Source organism: Schistocerca americana, chromosome 6 (genome assembly GCF_021461395.2).
Source record: "Schistocerca americana isolate TAMUIC-IGC-003095 chromosome 6, iqSchAmer2.1, whole genome shotgun sequence".
NCBI lineage: Eukaryota > Metazoa > Arthropoda > Insecta > Orthoptera > Acrididae > Schistocerca > Schistocerca americana.
The window spans coordinates 273,272,859-273,282,678 of NC_060124.1; the positions used below are offsets into that span (position 1 = coordinate 273,272,859).

General features: G+C 43.4%; 1 non-coding gene across 1 annotated transcript; it reads right to left on the reverse strand.

Annotated features, from left to right (window-relative positions):
- Window positions 1-2,831: 2,831 nt before the first annotated feature.
- On the reverse strand, window positions 2,832-2,906 carry Trnat-ugu. Its single transcript has one exon. It is a non-coding gene; the product is annotated as a tRNA-Thr (tRNA).
- Window positions 2,907-9,820: the final 6,914 nt, after the last annotated feature.

Sequence of the window (9,820 nt, forward strand, 5' to 3'; positions counted from 1 at the left end):
ATTTTACCAGTTGCTGTGACGTATAACTGCCCAGTGTTCCTTTTTTCTTTCGAATATGCTTTTCGTGTGTGTCCGTTTTTCTTGCACCCTCCTTGCTTCGAGTACGCCCTCATTTTCCACTGTTATTGTCAATGTGATCTTCATTCTCGCATATTCCTTTTTTGGAACAAAATATCTATAATGCTGAGAGAAAAGTAAGTAAATTCTTTTTAACTGCAATCGTTTGAAAATCTAGGTCATTAATTGTATCACACTCACTTGATAATGCTCCTGAATCCATCATCTTTGCAAGAAATAGCAACACGCTGGAATGCACAAAAGCAGACGGACTTTTACCAGTACTGAAATAAATTCCTGCTTGCTTTCTCTAATGCGTCAGCATTGAGGTGCTCTCTGTTGGCAGTAGGACGAAGCTGAAGCTGTCCCACAATGCAAATAAATTAAAAACGACTTGTGTGGATACGTACGTGAGGATAGCTCAATTTTTTTGAAAGGTGGACTTGTACCCCTATTGAAATAAGCCCTTCATATATAAATCGATACTAGAGAGCATAGTTCCGAATGGAGTAGAGACATGCACACTAACCTGAAACACGTAAAAAGCTGAAAGCAGTAGAAATGGGCTTTTGGAGAAGATCAGCAACATTTTTTAGAAAAGAGAAAATAAGAAACGACCAAATAATAAAGAAAATGGAAGTGAGAGAAAGCATACATGTCGTGATGGATAGGAGGAAATTACGAGGGTACGGGCATGTAAGAAGAATGGAGGAAGCCAGAATACCGAAAATAATGCTGGAATGGGAACAGGAGGGAAAGAAGAGAATAGCGCGCCCTACGACCAACTGGCTCCAAAATTTATAGCGAACAATGAGGAGAACTGGCGCAGAGGAAGAAGATATACAAGGTCGAAACACCTGGAGGGTTATCCTGAGGTGATAATTTAAGATCTTATGTAACAGATGTAATAATTCCCAGGTATTTGTTACGTTGGAGAAAAACCTTCGTATAGAGGAAAAGCTCAAAAAAAAATAATACAATAATAATTTTGTATTCAGAGAAGAAGGTAGCGGCTCATCTGTCCACCGATTAGCATTTGTTTTAAATGACAGTGACATGAATATTGTACGTCATTTTAAGTTTTGAGCAATGTCCGACTTGTTCCCTAAAATTACGGGTCGACAGTTTCAATGTGTTTTCAGGGTGGCTGGCTCATCCGTGTTCTTCGTAAGTGATCAGCCAGCAACATACCACTGTGATTTATTTTAGCTTCCCTCTTCTCTTACTTGTGTCTTAATTATTGTCAGCTTCAGAACATCTCGCCATTTTAAATGCTATCTCACGTGGGGTGAGCTAGTTGATTGTGCAGGTCGTCACAGATGAGATCAGGAAAGAGAGGGAGTGCGATTTTATTTCAGATTGCTTTTTATTTACTTTATGGCATTTTCTACATTTTAACCACATTCGATTGTGTAATCTTTGTACAAGTGATGATAACCTCATCGTTGAGCGCCCTCCTAGCCCAAACACACAAGTTTTAGATCTGGTTGTGTCTTCGGGATTCCACTTCTCAAACCGTATCGCGAACAGTTGACTTGAGCAGGTTCAGAAGAGTTTAAACGTCGCTGATGGATATGTTACTCACAAGGGAAGGCCACGAGGCTGGTATCAGGGATTTACTTCAGACTTTGTACACCTTTAGTAGGCCATTAGAACAACATTCTGTGGAAGTAGTAAGGTGCACTAGTCGGGCAATTCCGAGAAAATCGCAAGAGTAGTTTTACGTGTCTGTTATGTAACTGATGTATATATGCGAAGGTACTGGACGCAAGAAGTGATTGTGGTGAAGCAGTCGCGGGCGCAGAAGCTGGTCTGAGGTCTGGCTGCTCTCTGTAACCAAAAACTCAACTGAGTAAAACCATCGACAGTTAATTTGAACCGATATCATGTGACTCCGCCAAGACCGAACTCATCGAGTAATACCGAGCAAAATGAAGACAAATAAAATAAAGAAAAAAAGCGTTAAGCGTTCGCATTATGCAAGTGGGCCGTGGATGAGGCAACAGTTCGAATCCCACTACCACTTACTTTTTAATCCATATTTTTCTCATCTATGGTTACATTATTTAATTTATATGACATCTGAAAGATAACATCATGAAAAAATACCATGTGCGTTTTCATGAAGTGTGTGAATTTCATATGAGATTTGACTATTTACTATTTTTAATTAAATTTTCCAGGACGAGGGCTAGGCTTGGAAAACCCAAGCCAAACCTTGACAAATAGTGATACGAGTGACGTTATTCACAGTCAGTAACTCAGAAGTGGCAGACCGCAAGAGTACGGTAATGTGGAATTTATCGACATCACACGTTGCAGGATGGTATTTGTCATAGATACGTGGAAAATATAGATTGAAACTTCATGTAAAATATTGTGGTCTTTTTTTTATCATTATACGAGGATTGCCCAGAAAGTAATGCACCGCATTTTTTTTCTCAGCCGAAAACAATGCAACGAATGAGAACGTTACGTACGTATTATTTGAAGTCTCCTGAGTGAGCGCGCAAGTTTCCTTCACTTCCGACAGATAGCGTAGCTGCAGGACAGTTTCAAAATGGCGACTGTAGACGACGTACGTTACAAGCAACGTGCCGTCATTGAATTTCTCAGTGCAGAGAAAGAAGCTGTGGCGAATATTCACAAACGTTTGGGCAAAGTCTGTGGAGCATCAGCTGTCGACAGAAGTACAGTTATGAAATGAAATTAAGTCAGGACCTTAAGCTGCCGACAGGCGTTGATGTACATCAACTGGGACAGTTGAAAACGTGTGCCCCGACCGGGACCCGAACCCGGGATCTCCTGCTTACATGGCAGACGCTCTATCCATCTGAGCCACCGAGGGCACAGAAGGTAGTGCGACTGCAGGGATTTATCCCTTACACGCTCCCCTTGAGACCCACATTCCCAACTTATGTCCACGCACTACATTCGTAGTGCCCCTGCCCATTACACTCATTACTCGCGGCAGACAATCTCTCCGAGTCCCGTAAGAGTTCGAGCAATGCGTTTGCATCCAGCACAGAAGAAGGAGGTCAATGGCCAGTTAGCCTTAACTATATATGAAGATGGCCTTAACTGTATATGAAGATGGTCTGAAAGAACAGATACCATCTTCATATGAAGTACAATTAGTCGGTGGACACGGAGGATGAGGTCATCAGAAGGAGGTTCGGCAGAGCTCCACGATTTGCAGCGGTCTCTGAGACCATCCACGGCTGTCACATCTGACATGTTACAGCTAGCTGATGTTGTCATTCGCGAGGACACACGCATTACGATTGGCAGTTGGCGCTGCATCTCTCAGTCAGCAAAGTAAGTGTGTATGCAATGATCCGCACTCTTGAATATTCAATAGTGTGTGCAAGATGTGTGCCGCGGTGTCTAACGGTGTTTCACAAATCGCACAGAAAAAACATTTGTCTTGATTTGTTGCAACGTTTTGAAGCTGAGGAGGAGGCTTTCTTGTCCCGGATTGTGATAGGTGTTTAAACTTTTATTCACCATATTGAGCCCGAAACAAAACGACAGTCGATGGAATGGCGCCATTCTCACTCTTCACAGCAGAAGAAATTCAAAGCAACTACTTCCGCCGTGTTCTGGGACTGTGAAAGTGTGATTGTCACTGATGTGATGTCAAGAGGCGGTACCATTAATTCAGAAGCAAATGCCAACACATTAACAAATCCCAAAAGCCCTTCTAGCGACTTCGCCGCCACAGTAACCGAGGAAATGTTTTGCTTTAATTAGTTCTAAGTTCTAGGCGACTGATGACCTCAGAAGTGAAGTCGCATAGCGCTCACAGCCATTTGACTGCTGAATACATCGCAAAACAGGGTTGGACAGTGTTACCCCATCCATTCTACAGATCTGACCTGGCCCCCTCGGACTTCCACTTGTCTGGGCCACTAAAGGATGCCATTCGTGGAAGACATTTTGAGGTCGGTGAGGAGGTGACTCACACAGAGAAACACTCGCTCCCCCACCAGGACAAGGATTGGTACTGACAGAGCATACACGTCCCTGTTTCGCGCTGGAGGAAGGCCATAGAACGGGATGGAGATTGCGTGGAAAAATAAGGTGTGTTGATAAAACACAGTTCTTTTGTGTGTGTAATTCTCATCATGTTCAATACAGAACTGTTGAAGAAAAAAAAATGCGGTTTATGATTTTTCTGGGCAACCCTCGTATTATCTCTCAAATACCATACAAATTAAATAATATGACCAGTAATTAAAAAAATAGATTAATAATTAAGTCTGAGTGGAAGTCGAACCATCTTCTCACACACGCTCGAATACGAAGTTCGAACGCTAACCACTTTACCACCATGAGCTTTAACGGATGGCACTATCTCATATACGAGGGCAGTTCAATAAGTAATGCAACACATTTTTTTTCTCGGCCAATTTTGGTTGAAAAAACCGAAAATTTCTTGTGGAATATTTTCAAACATTCCCGCTTCGTCTCATATAGTTTCATTGACTTCCGACAGGTGGCAGCGCTGTACGGAGCTGTTAAAATGGCGTCTGTAACGGATGTGCGTTGCAAACAATGGGCAGTGATCGAGTTTCTTTTGGCGGAAAACCAGGGCATCTCAGATATTCATAGGCGCTTGCAGAATGTCTACGGTGATCTGGCAGTGGCCAAAAGCACGGTGAGTCGTTGGGCAAAGCGTGTGTCATCATCGCCGCAAGGTCAAGCAAGACTGTCTGATCTCCCGCGTGCGGGCCGGCCGTGCACAGCTGTGACTCCTGCAATGGCGGAGCGTGCGAACACACTTGTTCGAGATGATCGACGGATCGCCATCAAACAACTCAGTGCTCAACTTGACATCTCTGTTGGTAGTGCTGTCACAATTGCTCACCAGTTGGGATATTCAAAGGTTTGTTCCCGCTGGGTCCCTCGTTGTCTAACCGAACACCATAAAGAGCAAAGGAGAACCATCTGTGCGGAATTGCTTGCTCGTCATGTGGCTGAGGGTGACAATTTCTTGTCAAAGATTGTTACAGGCGATGAAACATGGGTTCATCACTTCGAACCTGAAACAAAACGGCAATCAATGGAGTGGCGCCACACCCACTCCCCTACCAAGAAAAAGTTTAAAGCCATACCCTCAGCCGGTAAAGTCATGGTTACAGTCTTCTGGAACGCTGAAGGGGTTATTCTGTTTGATGTCCTTCCCCATGGTCAAGCGATCAACTCTGAAGTGTATTGTGCTACTCTTCAGAAATTGAAGAAACGACTTCAGCGTGTTCGTAGGCACAAAAATCTGAACGAACTTCTCCTTCTTCATGACAACGCAAGACCTCACACAAGTCTTCGCACCCGAGAGGAGCTCACAAAACTTCAGTGGACTGTTCTTCCTCATGCACCCTACAGCCCCGATCTCGCACCGTCGGATTTCCATATGTTTGGCCCAATGAAGGACGCAATCCGTGCGAGGCACTACGCGGATGATGATGAAGTTATTGATGCAGTACGACGTTGGCTCCGACATCGACCAGTGGAATGGTACCGTGCAGGCATACAGGCCCTCATTTCAAGGTGGCGTAAGGCCGTAGCATTGAATGGAGATTACGTTGAAAAATAGTGTTGTGTAGCTAAAAGATTGTGGAATAACCTGGTGTATTTCAATGCTGAATAAAACAACCCCTGTTTCAGAAAAAAAATGTGTTGCAGTACTTTACATAAGCTACATAATAGATGCGTAGAACTTCTCTTGTGATTTTCTTGAAATTGCTAGAGTACTGAACCTTACTAATTGCACATTATGATGTTTTAATGGCCCAATAAAGGTGTACAAAATTTGAAATGAATCTGTGATCCCAACGACGGGCCTCTCCTTGTCAGACGCCATCCAGTGACTAGTCTACATTCGAAGTTACTCAGCTCACCTGACCAACGCACTTGGTCTGCCGTTACTGATCTCCTACTGACAACAATACTCTTCGCCTCCTTTTGTTCCTGCGGGTCAGTCTCTCGTGAGATCTAGTGGTTAATTCCGCTTTACATTGGCGTGTCCAGATAAAAAATGGTTCAAATGGCTCTGAGCACTATGGGACTTAACTTCTATGGTCATCAGTCCCGTAGAACTTAGAACTACTTAACCTAACTAACCTAAGGACATCACACAACACCCAGTCATCACGAGGCAGAGAAAATCCCTGACCCCGCCGGAAATCGAACCCTCGAACCCGGGCGCGGGAAGCGAGAACGCTACGCACGACCACGAGCTGCGGACCGTGTCCAGATACATTTCATAAGACACTGTTAAGTGCCACAACGTGAAACGGTGATGCTCTGTAGAGGAAGAGGTTGAAACATCCCCTTGGAAAAATTATTAATGACAGTGCTGGTAAACCTCTTACATTATTTGATTTTCAAACGGCTGAGCAAAACTGAACGTGCTCAGACATTTCTCTCTTTACTTATTCTGATCATCAATAAACTGACACACAATATTTTTTTAGCGCAACGCAATCTGTCTTTCAATAATCCCTACAAAAGAATGGCCCTGACTAACAATAACCTATACCTTTCATGAATCACTTACCTCACAAAAAATCTTCACTACTCGAACTACAGCAATACAGCGTGCGCCAATACTGCCAGCTAAGTAAAAGATTCTAACTGCGGAAGGCACTAACTACTGATAGGCATAGTCAGCAAATGAAAGATTTTGATAGAGAACAAACAATGTATTTACCTTAATAATGTTCAAAAGTCATAATATACATATATCATTTCATGACATCCTGTCTTACAAATTTCCTTTTTCTGGCGGACACACGTCCAGATCGTCCGCTCTTAAAATTCTGCCATCTCTCTCTCCACATCCACCACTGCTGGCGGCTCACCTCCAACTGCACGACGCTACGCACTATTCGCATCCAACTGCCCAACATTACAATAGGAAATATTCCAACAATGCCAACCGGCCACAGATTGCACACAGCACAGGCAGTGATTTTCATACAGAGTGCTGCGTGGCGTTACCAACATAAAAACCTAAACGGCCTACTTACATATACCAACACAAAAACCTAAACAGCCTACTTAGAAGGTGCAGGACTCCGTGGACTCACAGCATCGAAACAGTGCTCGAGACTGTTACGTACTACATGCAAGTCACGCACGTAAACACATCCTAACGTTTCACCAGTACCACTTTTTATCAAAAGCCAGAGCTAGTGGACATATGATGGCACAACTTAATAAATCTTAACCGATAATGATACGAACTAATGGTACACGTGTGTAAGGAAAGCGTCCTCTCTGTAGCACGATGGAAAAAGGCCGCAGTGAGGCTCTTAAGACCCTTGGCACGTGTCTCGCATCCGCCTGTCGACCACTCCAACAGGTTCCGCGGCAAAGAGAAGATAAACTGGGCAAATAATTACTACACAGTTAGTGTGTGGCGACAGCGCTCACGGTTGCAGCTACACACTAAACCTAGCCGTGAAAACGCTAGAATTGTGACGTAGCATTGGAGTGGCGGTGCTGGAGTTTACAGGCCCACGTAACGAACAAAGTTTCATGCTTCTATTACATATAAATATTTAAACAGAAAATTCAAAACGTAAACCCCCAGTTAGCCTTGCAAGAGAATCGATAAAACAATTTTATCACACAATGTTTTTTTTTTAAATACAACTTTTAAGATAAATGAGCAGGGAAAAATTTGAATTTAAACTTTAATTCCTCTTTTACCTTTAAGAAACAACTAATGTTAAGACATCCGACAATGAACCAAACGTACTTAGAATCAACCGAAAGAACATTCAAATTATGTATTTGGTTCATTTTCATGCATTTAGAATAAACAGTTTCAAAAGGGCCTACAGATAATCTTTACATAAATAAAAAAACTAATCAACTGACATGGCAGACAGAAGTCGGCACAAAATCTCACCAGCAATTAATGAGAAATCAGTATGACATAAGCGTACTTGAAATCAACAAAACAATTTGCAAATTATGTACTGCATTCAGCTTCCTGCATTTAGAATATACAATTTGAAAGCGTCCACAGATAATATTTACATAAGGAACAAATCCCACTAACTAACATGGCAGACGAAAACCGCACCGATCTCGTCAGTAATTAACAAGAAAGATTTAAATTTACACACTGAGTACACCGTCCTGCAATTCAGAATAAATAATATTAAGATGACCACAGGTGATCCTTACACAATACACAGGTCCATACACAGGTCCATTGAATTGATAGCTCACACGTTAACAATTCCCATATACAAATGGTTCAAATGGCTCTGAGCACTATGGGACTTAACTTCTGAGGTCATCAGTCCCCTAGAACTTAGAACTACTTAAACCTAACTAACCTAAGGACATCACACATCCATGCCTGAGGCAGGATTCGAACCAGCGACCGTAGCGGTCGCGCGGTTCCAGACTGTAGCGCCTAGAACCGCTCGGCCGCTCCGGCCGGCTCCCGTATACAGCCCTCCTTCGCCGGCAGTCGTGGCCGAGCGGTTCTAGGCGCTTCAGTCCGGAACCGCGCTGCTGCTACAGTCGAGGGTTCGAATCCTGCCTCGGGCATGGGTGTGTGTGATGTCCTTAGGTTAGTAAGTTTAAGTAGATCTAAGTCTAGGGGACTGATGACTTTAGATGTTAAGTCCCATAGTGCTCAGAGCCATTTGAACAGCCCTCCTTCCAAAATATCAACGACACCTTTTTCAACAATAATCAAATGATCAACGTAACGTAATGAATATGGTTCTTGTCAAGACAAGCATGCGCATCGGAAACCATGTGGACTAAATACAATAACCGTGGTGTGCACCAGTGACGTAGTTACTCAATCGTCTTGTAACGCCGGAAATGCACATCCTCCTATTTCCATCTATTGTACTATAAAGTTTTTCCTTATTTTGATACCTGAAGATACGACATTTCTGTGTCTTTATATATTGTAATTGTTTTACTATATATATATATATATATATATATATATATATATATATATATATATATATATATATATGCATTTATGTCGATGGCCGGCCGCGGTGCTCTCGCGGTTCTAGGCGCGCAGTCCGGAACCGTGCGACTGCTGCGGTCGCAGGTTCGAATCCTGCCTCGGGCATGGTTGTGTGTGCTGTCCTTAGGTTAGTTAGGTTTAAGTAGTTCTAAGTTCTAGGGGGCTGATGACCACAGCAGTTGAGTACCATAGTGCTCAGAGCCATTTGAACCATTTATGTCGATGTATAATTGGTTTGTTTTGTAAATATTATTTGTATTTTTACGCTGGGTCTTGCCTAGGGAAAACTATGCAATCGAACGAATACATCGATAGGTCGTGTGGAGAACCAAAGTGTTTACGATCTTTGGTAGTGTTAACTCTGCCGCATGGAACGCGGGCCGAGAGAATCTGGCTGGAGTAGTGCGGTAGAGCAGGTGTGTTGTGTAACGCTCCCGCGAGTTGCCGCGCTTTCGGGGTTTGGCAGCATGTATTTGCGCTCGACTTGCTATGATAGTTTCTGACACGGTGTCGCGGACGGGAAGCATTAGCTGGCGCACTTCAAGAGCCCGTTTTGCCTGGCGTCCGTGTCGAGAAGGAGGCGCGCCAACATCCAGCTTCTGCAACAGCGACGGCCGACAATGAGTGACTATCGCCACCTCCTCGATCGACGGCTTCAAACCTTCAATCAACCAACAGGGAAGACTGGTAGCACGTAAAGTTTGAGAACTGTGTGGCAGACTTCAGCTTTTACAACTGTTGCATCGCAAA